The 14,207-nt window shown below is 35.9% G+C and overlaps 1 protein-coding gene across 1 annotated transcript in view; it reads right to left on the reverse strand.

Moving 5' to 3' along the window:
• LOC149076025 (uncharacterized) overlaps positions 1 to 14,207 on the reverse strand; it is a 30,761-nt gene that overhangs the window by 14,060 nt on the left and 2,494 nt on the right. The gene's annotated exons all lie outside the window — the stretch shown is intronic.

Raw genomic sequence — 14,207 nt, forward strand, 5'->3', positions numbered from 1 at the left:
CCTGCTTTAAAAAGGAACCGTTTATTTCATTTTTAATAGTTATTGACTTACATTGATTGGCTTTTAAGTGATTCATAGTAAACTGAAGAGCCAAAAAAACTGGTACAGACATGCGTATGCAAATCAAGAGATATGGAACCAATCAGAGTACGGCACTGCGGTCGGCAACGCCTATATAACACAACAAGTGTCTGGCACAATTGTTAGATCGGTTACTGCTGCTGCAATGGCAGGTTATCGGGATTTAAGTGAGTTTGAACGTGGTGTTATAGTCGGCTCACGAGAGATGGGACATAGCATCTCCGAGGTAGCGATGAAATTTGGATTTTCACGTACGACCATTTCACAAATGTATCGTGAATATCGGTATCATTCCGACGGACTTGGACAATTTCAGCAAGACAATGCGACACTCCACATGTCCAGAATTGCTACAAAGTGGCTCCAGGAACACTCTTCTGACTTTAGACACTTCCGCTGGCCACCTAAATCCCCAGACATGAACATTATTAAACATATCTAGGATGCCTTGCAACGTGCTGTGTTCAGAAGAGATCTCCACCCCCTCTTACTCCTACGGGTTTATGGACAGCCCTGTAGGATTGGTGTCAACTACCTCCAGCACTACTTCAGACATTAGTCGAGTCCATGCCACGTCGTGTTGCGGCACTTCTACGGGCTCGCGGGGGCCCTACACGATATTAGGCAGGTGTACCAGTTTTTTTTTTTTGTTTTTTTTTGGCTCTTCAGTGTATTATCACACTATAAACATTTGAGTTTGCTGAACTAAGACATAATTAGCATTTATTACTCCCAATGAATATTTTTAGAAACGAAGTCATTACTAAATCTCGAATAATTAATAGGCCTACTTTTAGCCTATGCATATCTAACTTTTGCAAGTCTAACGTTTAACATTACCGAATATATATAATCTTAACACTAAACGCTATAAACTGACGTTAAAAAAAGATACTCGGACAACGTAACTAAACTTTGACATTACTTGTCAAAATAAAAAGCACTGCACGCGTCCAGAACACGCAAACGGTATCGTTTTATGTGTTAAGTTAGAATCAAGTATCAAATACACAATGACATGTACGAAAAAAAAAGCAAACATCGACCGCAAAAAAACCCGACTTATTAAATAGAATCACGCTAAAGGAAGCGCTGCTACATTAACGTGTCACACTGCCCAGAAGCTGCCTCGATCTATTTTCATTATAAAAGTAGGGGTTTGAGTTGCCTGTCCCGTTTTTTTTTAAACAGTTCCATGTAGTACCAGCTGTCGATACCCCTTAAGACCTCCTCCCTCACCCGTTGACAGCCATTCACGGCCTTTTCTTTACTATGCATTTACATATCCCTATACATGACCACGGCTATAAAGTCTCTCTCTCTCTGTGTTCCGTAACGTTATTAGGGAAAGGTTAAACGGACAATTGACTTTTCACGGGCCGTGGGCTTCATCCAAACTTTGAAACACAAGCGTGACGTCACGCCCCCAACTCTCCAGCAAATTTCCTTCCCCCCCCCCCTTGAGTAGCCGAATTGTTTTTTATTTGTTTCATTATTTTCTGTGACGTAATTCCTGTCGAGGGCGGAATCTGAAACAAAATAAATATTTAGTATTCATTTTTAATGCTCGGCTATATTAATATTCATCACTTCCATTTACGAAGATGGCGCTACTTTGAATATCGGAAAGTTGGAATGAGATTCGTGATATACAATCGCAGTGGAACACCGTTTGTACGATGTTCAAGACGCCACGTCATAACAGTCGTACCCCGATAAAACGAACTCTTCGATTTAAACTTTTTTTTTTCTAAGTACCTTTGCGTATATATATGTGTTAATCTCAACCCCAATATAACGATTCTCCTCGATTTAATGAATTAAAATGCTGGTTGCAACTGATTCGTTATATAAATGGTGGGTTCGACCGTAAATGTGGAAGCCCGCACAACTGAAACTCTATTTCGAATATCCCTCACAGAACTCTCTCGTGCGAAATATTAAAATTTAATTAAGTTAATTATAATATTCCGAACTTACATGATAAATGTGACCTATAATTAATGCTTAAATCAAATTCGCAAAAGTCAAGGTGCAATTTTTTATACAAATACAATCATTATAGCGTTAATTATCATTGCGTTAATTTGAACCAATAGTTCCAAAAAAACACTAATATTTTCGAAAAAATTGAAATTAAAAAAAATGTAGGTCTTTCTACATTTAATTGAAAAATTATCACTAAAATATTTAAATTACTCCCATATATACAAGGTGATTCGTAATTCATGGTACAAACTTTAGGTTTTGATATGACTCCTAAACAAGCATTTTTGGTAATAGAATGTGCTGTTGAATAGCAATATCAAAGGCGGTAGGCATAGGTGCCTGAACCTGGGACTGAGGCTATTTGAGCCCCCTCCAATAAATTTTGTAAGGTGGGGATGAGCTCCCGCCCGCTCCCAATAATTAGTGAATATACAACGCAACCCTTCCCCCCTCTGCGTACGGGTTGAAGCACGTTGTATATATGGGACGACTTGAAACTTTCAGCCCCCCCCCCCTCAGCGTTTTCTTCATGTCGGCACCTCTGGTGGTAGAGGTTGTTTTTAGAGAGTGCACAACAGCACTTCACAAAAAGCAAATATCGACAGATTTACTGTGATATGTGCTATCGGCCATTCAAAGGTGCATATGCACCTTCAAATTGGATTTGTAGTTTGTTTTTTATTGGTTGAAGGACCGTAAAGGTTATGCAGCGTCAAACAATGATCAAGCGGTACAATGACTTGTGGTACAATTTGCGTTTCCCAGGTTGTACCATGAGAAGACCTACCACATTACCATACCCTGCACCCTCGAATGGTTGATTGTGCATTTGCTATTACGATTCGACAGCACATTCTATGACTAAAAATTGGGAGTTTTATATCACCACTTACACTTTATCCAATGAAATTATAATCACTCTGTATGTACAAATGAACGTCATATGTAGTGCAATATTTGATAACGATTTGTTCCATCGGAAGATGTGGGCATCATGTACGAACCATTTGTGGTCCTAAGTCAAGGTGGAATCAACATGGAAACCCGGTTACAACAACCCCGTACGATCACAGGAATGCCCATGATTTTGGCTCCTTAGCAAAACTTATAAGCTATGCAAAAAACGTATTAGCTAGCATCCAGGAACCTTCCTCATTGTGGGTAGGGTACACTACAAAGTATAAATTGTACTAACGAATTACCGAAAAACTCTCTAGACAGTAAAGGGTTAAAAAAAGTAGGGTAATTGCCTACCTTAGAGTTTATTGGCATAAAGTCGTGGCACGTGAGAAACCAACATAATCAATAAGATTTAGTAACAAAAAATAATTTAAATATCTACATAACGGCCTTTATAAGATGGCCTGTTTCCGATCCAACACCTTTCACGGCAGGGCTGAAGAGTTTGGAGGGGAATATACTCGGTCACCGTGAAAAGATTACAGCGACCAGCAGCAACAGCAGTTAGAGACGAGTGCAAGTTTATTACGACAGAGCGGACAGAAAGAAATAGAAATCTATACGCGGACACATCCATGGCAAGGGAAGCGAAAATGCCACCTAATCGGGCGTAAATTATATTGCCGCCAAAAACGCTCTCTCACTTATTGAAAGATGAAGGAAATATGGCTGCCCTCGGTTAGAGTGTAAAGCACACACACGCAGGGCTGACTGCTCACTGTTCGAATACTTTTTGACGGCTGTGGCGTATTTTCAGCGACCAAGACATTTTGGACCACGGATTGTCAGACATACATATACGCAGGACTAATATCGAAAGTTCGTATAAGGGGGAAGATCTAAATATTTAGAAAAAATAAATAAATCTTTTGTTTTCAACTCAACTTTCGGAGAACATTTACATCAATGATGATTCTTGGACTTCATTTGGTAATGGATTAAAATTTGAAATATATTTCATACTTTAATGTGTTAAATTTGAATTAATTACAGCATTACTGTCGTTGGTCGTATTCTTTGCTTGAGCGATGTCAAGGTATCCGACTAACTTTCTCAGCACTTTTTTATAAAAGCATACTGGATTCAACTTCAATAACTTTTTTTTATCATAGATGTGTCTCAAAATAGTAATAACAATGATAAATTTTGGACTACCTGTATCATTTTCTGTGAAAAAGTCATTTTTATGTCAAATTTTAAGCAAAATTCATATAATATTCGAAACACGATTGCAAAAAAATTCTTTGATTGAAATTTTTTTTATTTTCACGTTTTATTCAGCTAATGATAGTGAAGCTCATGAACTAAAATTCTTTAGGAGGACTTTACGGGGTGCTCATGCACTACACCCAAATCGGTTAATGTACGTGTGCATTTTTTGAAATTTTATTTTACATATCCTGTATAAAACACTGTAGTTCGATGAATACCTGTGTTAGGCCGGTATTACACTATAAACGTTTTCCGAAAGTCCTTTTATAAAACTTGAAAAATTCAACCAATAAGATTATCGGTTGCATTTGCTCGAATGTAACCTATGAGCTTCATTGGTTGAATTTTTTGAGTTTTATAAAAGGGATTTTATCAAACTTTTATAGTGTAATACCAGCCTTGGACCTTAGATTTTAGTTCATTACCTCAACAATATTATGGCAGATTATGATATTTATATAATTTCAGATTGAGATGGCCACTTCTTTTATAATACATTTTTAAACTTTTATATCGTCAGCCAAATACGAAATACAAATATAATTGGACAGCAGTATTTTGCACGTTGTTGTTGTTGTCGTTTTGCACGTTGAGATTGAAGAAATATACCATGTCGTTTTTGTATTAGAACATAATGTTTTGCAGTGCAATTCTTAAATTTTTTGCTTATTCAGTGATTTTGTGTTATTTGATCAAGTTTAAAGAAGTGTCCAAGTCCAGAAATTTGAGAATTTTTCGGAATCAGTGACTCGAATTTCCCAGCTAATGCGGGGGAATACGGTATATAGATACAGTATTATTTCGAATACCTAAGTTTTTTGGAACTTATCCATGGCTACTTTTGGGCACGATCCCTCGAAGTAGCAACTCGTAGTTCTGGTCGTCTAGAGGTCAGTGAGGAAGCAAGATGTGAGAGAACGGGGGGGTAAATGTATTGATATGACAAAAGAGAAGAACGAAACGCTTTCTTTTTGTTGTTGTTTTATTTTGCCTTTGTTCTACGCGGATAAAATAAAGGAAAGGAGTGGCGTAATAAAGGCGGATCGCGCCGCCACTTTCCTGACTATATGGGTGTATGACACCACTGAAGCGAAAGATCTCTTGATTTGTGGAAAACAAGCGCAGGGAATAAAAAACCGAGTGACCACACAAATGGCTTCCTTTGTGCTTCTCCCCTTTTTCATTTATTTTTCTTGTTTCCTATCTACGCTTTATCAATGAAATCATCATTCTTGACGAACAAGATCTCTGAAAATCCCTATTTACGAGCAATTGAAATTCAAAGCTACATTTAGAAAATATGAGGACTGTTCTAGTCAAACCCTTTAGTTTTAGAAATGAAAGAACAAATTTTGAGAAATAAATTTCATTATAAAAAGTCTAATGTGCGGAGTCAAATTTTACGTAACTTTCGTAAAATTTTTGAAGATTCCGCATGTTTTAAGCAAAATACATAAGATGAAAATTTCGAGTATTTGGAGAAGAAATATTTATATCTTTTTGTGAATATACCGATATTTGCACGAAAATGCACACGAATATTTTTCAATGAAATTTAAGTATTTTGTGAACGTCAAAAATTATTTTCAGATTTTTATGGTACAAGGGCTAATCGAAAACTTTTTTCTTATTTAGTTTCTTGTGGTCCCCTATGGAAAGTGTGATTTCACATAACATGACGAAAATTTCAGAGGAGTATTTTTCTATAAATTAAAAAAAAATGTCCAAACTGCAAAGTGAACACTGACTTATGACCATATAATGTATAAGAGAATCAATTGCTTTGAGCGAAATATCAATTTCATGTTTGGCATCCTGTTTATTTACAATATCAGAACGAAATGGTCTAAAACAGTGTTCTTCAAATCCTGGTTGCAACATAATTTTAGATTTAAAAAACAAAATACTGCCTACATTCGCTTTACACAGGGCCGTAACTAGGATTTTTACCACCCGCGGCAAACACGATTTTGCCACAAATTTAAAATTCGATAATTTTATAGTGGTGATCTTTGCTCTCACCTGAAACTACCACCCCCTAAATTTTTCCGACTGGGACAGTTGTCCCCTGCCCCGCTCCCCCCAACTTCAAGGCGCGAATGCGAACCGATCTCCCCGTTAAAAAGTCTCGCCACAGATAGCAACAGGCCTACAACGTTACAAATATTCAATCATTACACTTCACTCACAATTTAAAAAAACATAGATGGCAGCACTGAAATATCAGACACAACACTAGCTACACACTCAGACTGTTAGGTGCATTCACGTTGTGCCAGACTCTTCCACTAAGCTGGGCTGGAAGAGATCTCGGCAACGGGATAAGTCCGGTGGCAGAGACCCTGGCGTTCATTCATTCATTGCCCTGCTCCCCCAGTCCCGGCCCTGCGTACTGATACATATCTGCGGCCCTGATACATATCTGTCGGCATAAGTAACAAAATAAAAAAAAAAGAAAAATAATCCACATATATATATGTGGTGTTTGTATATAGCACCAAGAAATAAGTGGCAACAGGAATGGAGTTGATAGAGCAAAAAAAATGGCATTTAGCAGCGTATGCACGATAAGAGAAGATTACATTAGAATATCAAATATATAATTAAAATCTTCTTGAGTTAACAACCAAGAGAGAGATTATAACATCGATAAAAGAATATGTACATGAATATTGTTCACATTAACTGAGGAAGTAAATTAAATATTTTGGGAGCTAAATACAGGAAAAATTTTTGGAAACGAGTTTTATTTGTCTTTGGTACCTGTATAGTATGACGTCTAAATTGTATTCCAGATTTACGTAATTTCAGATTGAGGTGGCCACTTCTTTTATGAAACATTTTTAAACTTTTATAAAAGTGCAAATGTTTACAATTTATTTTTACTATTAACTTATTTTTTGTTGGTCCGTAAATTATTATTAGTACGGTGTTTATTTTTTTGTGTCTGAAAATTACTTCCACTATTTAGGTTTTGTCCTATTTATTTATTTTTTTTTTGTCGGTACGCAAATTATTAAATGATGCTTTCTTTTTGTCAGTCCGCAAATGCTTTCTACTATTTCAGTTTTGTCCTCGAAATTTATTTGTCTCAAATTACAGTATTTCTACGATTTAACCGTCTAAGTGGCATACCAGGAATCACTTAATCCTCTATAAAATGCCATGTCTTTTTTAACGAAAAAGGCTTCCCTTCGATTTTCAGCGGATGCAAAGAAAGGGGTATAGACATGTTCCAGTGGGAAATCAACTTTACAAAATATCAGGGCTTGTCAATGCTAAAATAAGGGGCTTTTAAGGAAGCGAGATATCTCGTCAATGCAGCTTAAATGGTTAAGCCGTTCCACGAAATTGCTCAACTATCGGTCCGCAACTGTGAAAAAAGGTTGAAGAACACAGGATTACGCTACGATATTTTTTCCCCAAAGTAATCAAATTCGTATCTGCAGATTATACGCGGGGAATTACGATAGTATACAAGTTTGTATATGTGTATGAATCAATGCTTCTCTATCCCAATATCTTTTACCTCGTCCCGATACCATATAATTTCATGTTATTCTGCTAATACTGTACTATATATATATATCCCCCCCCGGCTTCGACATGCTGCAAATACTGTGTACAGAGAGAAAGGGACATTTTCTCTAGGGGAAAAAATTGTTTTTTCTTTACATCCCTCCTTTATACTCTGAAAAAAGTCCCTACACCACTTAGCCGATATTGGTTCTGGACACTGCCAATAAGTAAATTGATTTCGAATAGCATTTTGTTGGCTTGTTTATGAGGACACCATGTCGCGTGTCGGTTATAAAAGAACAGGAAAAAAGAGATACAGCCCCGAGAGGGGACACGAAAAAAAGTCCCCAAAACAAGAAATAGTTTTCTTTTTTTTTATTTAAAAGAAACGCTTCTTGTTTTTTTCTTGTGGGTATGGAAATGCCTTTTTGCGGAATTTCCAGTCAATTTATCGATGGAGCAAAAGTTGATTCTTCGTGGATCTTCCAGGGGGGTTACTTTTGCGACCCATAACCGAGAAAGACTTTCGGTTCGTATCACTTTTCTTTTTTTGTTTCCTTACTTCCGGATAATAAATACGTTTTCGTATCCAATACTTGGAATTCCCTTGCTTGTTTTTCAGTAGCTTATATGTATTCATATGCGTGTGTGTTTGGCTACAGTTTCCGTTATTTTGGTACATACCAAAAAACTAAGATTTTGTTTTTTGGTGTTGTTATAGTGAATTTTGTTGTTGTTGTTGTAGAAGATATCTTTGGAAAAGAAAAGTGTTTTTTTTTTTTTTTTGCTGAAACTTATTTTATAGATGTAAGTTCATTCGTTCGCATCTATCCGATTCACAGTTTTCGGTGGCGTGTTTCATCCAATTTCGTTAGAGTTTTCTTGAATTCGTTCCCAGAAATTTTGTTAGAACTTTCTTTGTTTAGTTGTCAAGTAGTTTGTTTCAGTTTGAAGTGAACGAAAAAAAATGTATAAACTTTTAGAAAAAGGTTTCTTATAAAAGAATTTTATTCAAATTTTACAGGGTGTCCTGTAAGTCCTGATTCGGCCTTTATCTCATCAACTGTTCGTCGTAGAGGTGTAGTTCTAATTTAAAAAATACTCAAAAGGTGTTCAGAAATTACTCTGTGCCAGTTTCGAGAGTGAAAATATAGTGTATGATAAAATAAAAAAAATCTTAATTTTTATACGGTCCCCATAGTCTCTAACATTCAATCAAAACGTTATTGACCTCTCTCTCCTGGAGCCAACAAAATAATTACTTTATGACACACTGTATTTTTACTCTCGAAACTGGTATAGGGTGATATCTGAACATATTTTGAGCATTTTGTAAACTGGAACCGTACCTCTACGACGAACGGCTGATGAGATAAAAGGCCGAATTAGGACTCCCAGGAACACCCTGTATAGAGCTATTTCAAACTTTTATGTACTTCGCAGCAATTAATTTCTTTAAATGTAGTTGCGATAGATTGAAATGTTGGTCCATAAAACAGCAAATACCAGCCTTTCTAGAGATAAATTATCCGAAAATTTAAATTGAAGTAAATATTTTTCAGTCCGGCAATACCGAGTAATCAGAACGTTTGCGTTTTCAATGCCAATTATTTTATGAAAAAAACGTCTTAGTATGATAGACCGTTTCTACGCGTTTGGGTGACAAGGGCTCAAAAATGTTTGGGGTATCACTCATTTTCGAACTTCCGTAAAAAAATTACTTTTGGCTGTATTAAGCTGAATCAAGTTGTCATAAGTAAATAATGAAATATTTAAGTTATAAATTGAAATTTATAGAATAGATAATGCCCAGCTATATAAGAAAAATTCGTGAGGAAAATGATAAGAAGGTACTATTCGAAGTGCGACAGGGCGGCTCTGATGCGGGCCTTCAACACTTTTGTTCGACAGATTCTAACAAGTGTAGATGGTAGCATGCTTGCAAGAAGGGCCCGGCGGAGAGCAGATTACTTTTATTTCCGAGTTCACATCGGCATAATATCCGGAAACTGTTTCTCTGGTGTAGAACAGTCTTTCCCAGAGTGGGCAATACTGCCTCTTTGGGATGATGGAATTACCCAGGAGGGGCGATAAAACCTATAAGTATAATATATAGGTTCCTGTGGATTGGCTCAAGTTGAGGGGTGATGAGGAAAAAAAATCTGAAGAATGACAAAACAAAGTTTGAGAAATTCTGGTTCAAAAATAAAATATAATTCACCACGCGCATGTACTTGAATTTGTTTTTGCGGCAACAACATCTTTCATGCAAAGAAACCAACTTCAAAAACTTGAACGTTTGTAATAGTGGCTCTCAAAGAGGGTCACATGACCCCCTTTGCGGCTCTGAGATATTCTAAGGGGTATGCATGCTCAATCCATGGACTTCGGGCCAAATGTGGCCCTCGGAGTCATCCGATGTGTAGCCTGTCACCTCCAACTTAATTTAGTGAAAATCAACAAAGCAACACATAACTAGATTACTTAAGTCACCCACAGCACGTTTGGCGATCACAAGAGTGACTCACGACTCACTTACAGCTCACTAAAGTAACCTGGGGTACTCTTCTAGATCCCTTAAGTTGCTCGCGTCACATTTCCACATCACTTGAGTGACCTGCGGCACATTTCCAGACCACTTAAGTGACCTGCGGCACATTTCCAGACCACTTAAGTGACCTGCGGCACATTTCCAGACCACTTAAGTGACCCGTGGCACATTCTTACCTCACTCAAGTGATAAATGCCACATCTTCAGGTCATTTAAGCGACCCTCCGCATTTACAGATCATTTAAGTGAACTGGGGTGCTGTTTAAGATTACTTAACTGGCCCATGGCACATATCCAGATCACTTATGTGGCCCACGGCACATATCCAGATCACTTATGTGGCCCACGACACGTTTTCAAACCAACGAAGTAGCCCGCAATCTCCAAAAGGTTGAATACCCTTTTTCTAAGGAAACCACGGTTGAGTTTACTTAGAAACCGATCTGATAAGTAGAAAAGGTCTTGCTCCTGGTTATGAGGGTGCCAAGTTTTAACAGGGTTTCTAAAAGATGAATATATGGTCCAAAGAAGGCCACTAACAAAAAAAAAATAGCAAGAAAAATTTTGGTCTATGTCTCTTTGACTAATTTTTACAATATACATTCGTGTACCAGTTCTTTGGAGTTTTGGACAAAAGGGCTTGTTATGACAAAAACTAATCACGTGTTTTGTTACTTTAAAAGAAAGGTTTGCCTATGACTTTTCGAGCTCTTTGCAATTCTTGGCTTCACTTTCAATTGGCAGCTTGCTGACAAGGTCTGAAGTATAATACACTTGAGAAATTTGCGAAGAGATTGCATGTGCGGTATTAAAACAACCACATGAATATATACAACCAGCCGCCAAATCCTGAACAATGTGAAATACATACATAAGACAGCTTTTCGATGTCGATCACATTGTGCACTGAATAAGTTGATTTTGTCGAAAGCATCAACTACACTCATTAGTAGAGAGTAATAAAATTTCATAATTTCTAGCAGTAATTTCCTTTGTCCACGATTTCAATTTTGTGTGTACGTGGTACACAAAATTTAGATTTCCACTGCTTGCCAACTGTAGATTTATTTTTTGCTCTGTGGAGAAAGCATGATATATTGTGAAATAAAGGCTCCCCACAATATCCTGCAGGGCCCCCCTAAATTGGGATCTTTGATGGGGTCTTCGCGACCTTTCTACAGTAAATTTATAGACGCAAAAAATGATAAGAATCGTCTCGGTCTCCGATCTGGAGCCCTGTCCGTGGGTAAAATATTAAAAAATAAAGATTCTCTTCGTCGTGTGACATTTTACCAGTGATTGTAATGCAGCAGAAGCGCAATGATCCATAAAAATGCTAAATCAATAGGTACTGGAGAAAAGCAAACATCGTGATAGAACATCTTTTCTCCCAGTGGTAATGTTCCCATAAAAAGACTGTCCATTTCACCGTGCACTATCACATTAGTTATAGTGCTGCCATCTACCACATATTTTTTGAACTAAGTGAAGTGTAATGACTGCTACTCCGTCGTTCTAGATAGAACTTCATTTTGCCACTAAACGGAGGAACCTAGAACATTTATATTTCAGGAATTTAATAACCTCAACAGGATGAGAAAAGTCCTGAAATTTCTCTCAACAATCTGAAATAAACCGTTTGGGTGTTATCGCATATCAAAGTAAGTTTGTGGTCAAAATGACAGCTTCCGTCGTTCTAGTGCTAAAATACTTACTGTCAGTACTGAAAGGGTTAAATACATCTTTGACATACTACATTATTCCTTCAAAAATCATATCGTACGGACAGCACACTAAAAAGTTATAACTAGAACCCTGACTATATGCATTTGCATATTTTGGCTTTTTTTTAGCATTAATGCATATAAATGCATAAAATCGAAGAATTTTCAGAATAAGTCATATTTTTGAAAGTTTATTTAAGCTTATATAATCACTTTTTTTATATATACTTTCAAATAAATATTGCTAATAAACAGTGAAACCTCTCTTTTGCGGTCACCGGCGGGACATAAAAATTCGTTCGTAAAATAGGGGGTGACCTTTGATCAGGGATTTGAAATGCATTCTTCTATTATACAAGGGGAAAATATTATTTGGCATTAGAAAAAGGGTGGCCGCATCTGAGGGGGTGTCCGTTAAAAGGGGGTTTCACTGTATTTTTATGACATGGGTTTTTCTGCAGCAGGTGGAATTTAGTGAATTAATAGAGATGATCGTATTTTCTAAATATCATGTCTTTTATTATGGCTATTTCTAGAGATCATATCAAAAGCAATTAATTTCTTTAGAACTGGTGTCGAAATTTTTTTGTTACTGGTATTTCGTTACTCTCTGAGCAGCTACAACAAATTATAAATTATAACTGCCTAAATAAAAAATATGTAGAAGTTTTTTGCATATGCAGGGATATATGCGGGGATATTTTTGTAAATGAATATGCATTAAGAAATAGAAAACATTCATTTTAAAAGCATATCTGCTTTTTTTGCATGGTGATTTTTTAAATGCATATTTTCTCATTTTTAACTTTTTCATGATTTTTTAGTGTATATTTTGGGTTTTAATTGATATTTTGGCATTTTAAGTGCATATTTTGGCATTTTAAGTGCATATTTTGGCATTTTAAGTGCATATTTTGGCATTTTAAGTGCATATTTTGGCATTTCAAGTGCATATTTCTCCCCTTTTTAGCGCATATAATCCGGGCTCTAATTATAACTAATAAACTGTGTTTACTAATATGTAATATAAGGCGAAAGTAAATTATTTGTTTATTACATAAGTTATAATGAAATCGAATGTAATTAAATAAGAGCTTTCAAGTGAGCGTGTGTACAAGTGTTTGATAATAAACTTGCGAAATGTAAATGCAATAATTACTGGCTTTTTTATTTACATTGAAAATCAATTTAATTTTGATTGGGGTTTTTTCACATGCAAAATATTGAGCTATCTGAGTGAGCAATCTATGCTAAAACGATTTCTGAAAAAAAAGTTTAATGGCAAAGTGCATACACTCAAAAATTTCATAGAAATTCCCAATTTAATGCACATCAATATGAAAAAATTCAAAAATACCAAAAATTTTAAGCAATATTACTTACTCGTATGCAAAAATCTGCTAGAGTTTGGCAAAAAGTTTCATTTTCTATTGCTTTTATACTAATTCATTAATTTTTTTTTGTATTAATCAATCTCATTATTTTTTTATTCTAAAATTAATTTTCACGTAGTTTTATTGAATTAGAGTTTGCTTCGAATATGTATGTTCAATCTTATTGTATCTATAGCATTATGTCAAACCATCTAAATTAAAATAAAAAAGTTAGTATTTTAATACTAGACTTAACATTTCATAAGAAATCCTGAAAATTAGGGAAATAGAAAATACAGAAAATACTAAATATTCAATTGCAGGAAAATCTCACTACAACAGTAAATCTCTCAAAAATATATTTTTCCAAATTGCACATTTGTAATTTCTTATAGTTCAATGTAAAACACCTCTCGATACAACAATATCATTTACTACGATAAACCCCTCTATAACGATATTTATTTTGGGGGGAAATTTCGAAACTGCTACAACGATATTTTTTATGCTTCGCTCAAAATGACCTTCAATATATTTTTTAATTTCTCACCAGTGTTTGTTCTTCCGAGGGTGTCTAATAACCTTGGTAATTTGTACTATCTACCCTTTGAAAGCGTTAATAAAGTTGCCGTGAAACTGTTTTCGGTGTAGTACACAATGTTGTTGTGCGGGAAACTACTTTGCAGGGTATAGCAACCAACTAAATTCCATTCAACAACTAAACGGTTAAAAATTTTGGCCGTGAATAAACATGCCATAAAATGCATTTTATGGTAGTACTAACAACGCTAATTCAGG

The sequence above is a fragment of the Pholcus phalangioides genome, unplaced genomic scaffold, assembly GCF_987345545.1.
Source record: "Pholcus phalangioides strain wild (caught in Gottingen) unplaced genomic scaffold, Ppha-v1.0 ptg000015l_1, whole genome shotgun sequence".
NCBI lineage: Eukaryota > Metazoa > Arthropoda > Arachnida > Araneae > Pholcidae > Pholcus > Pholcus phalangioides.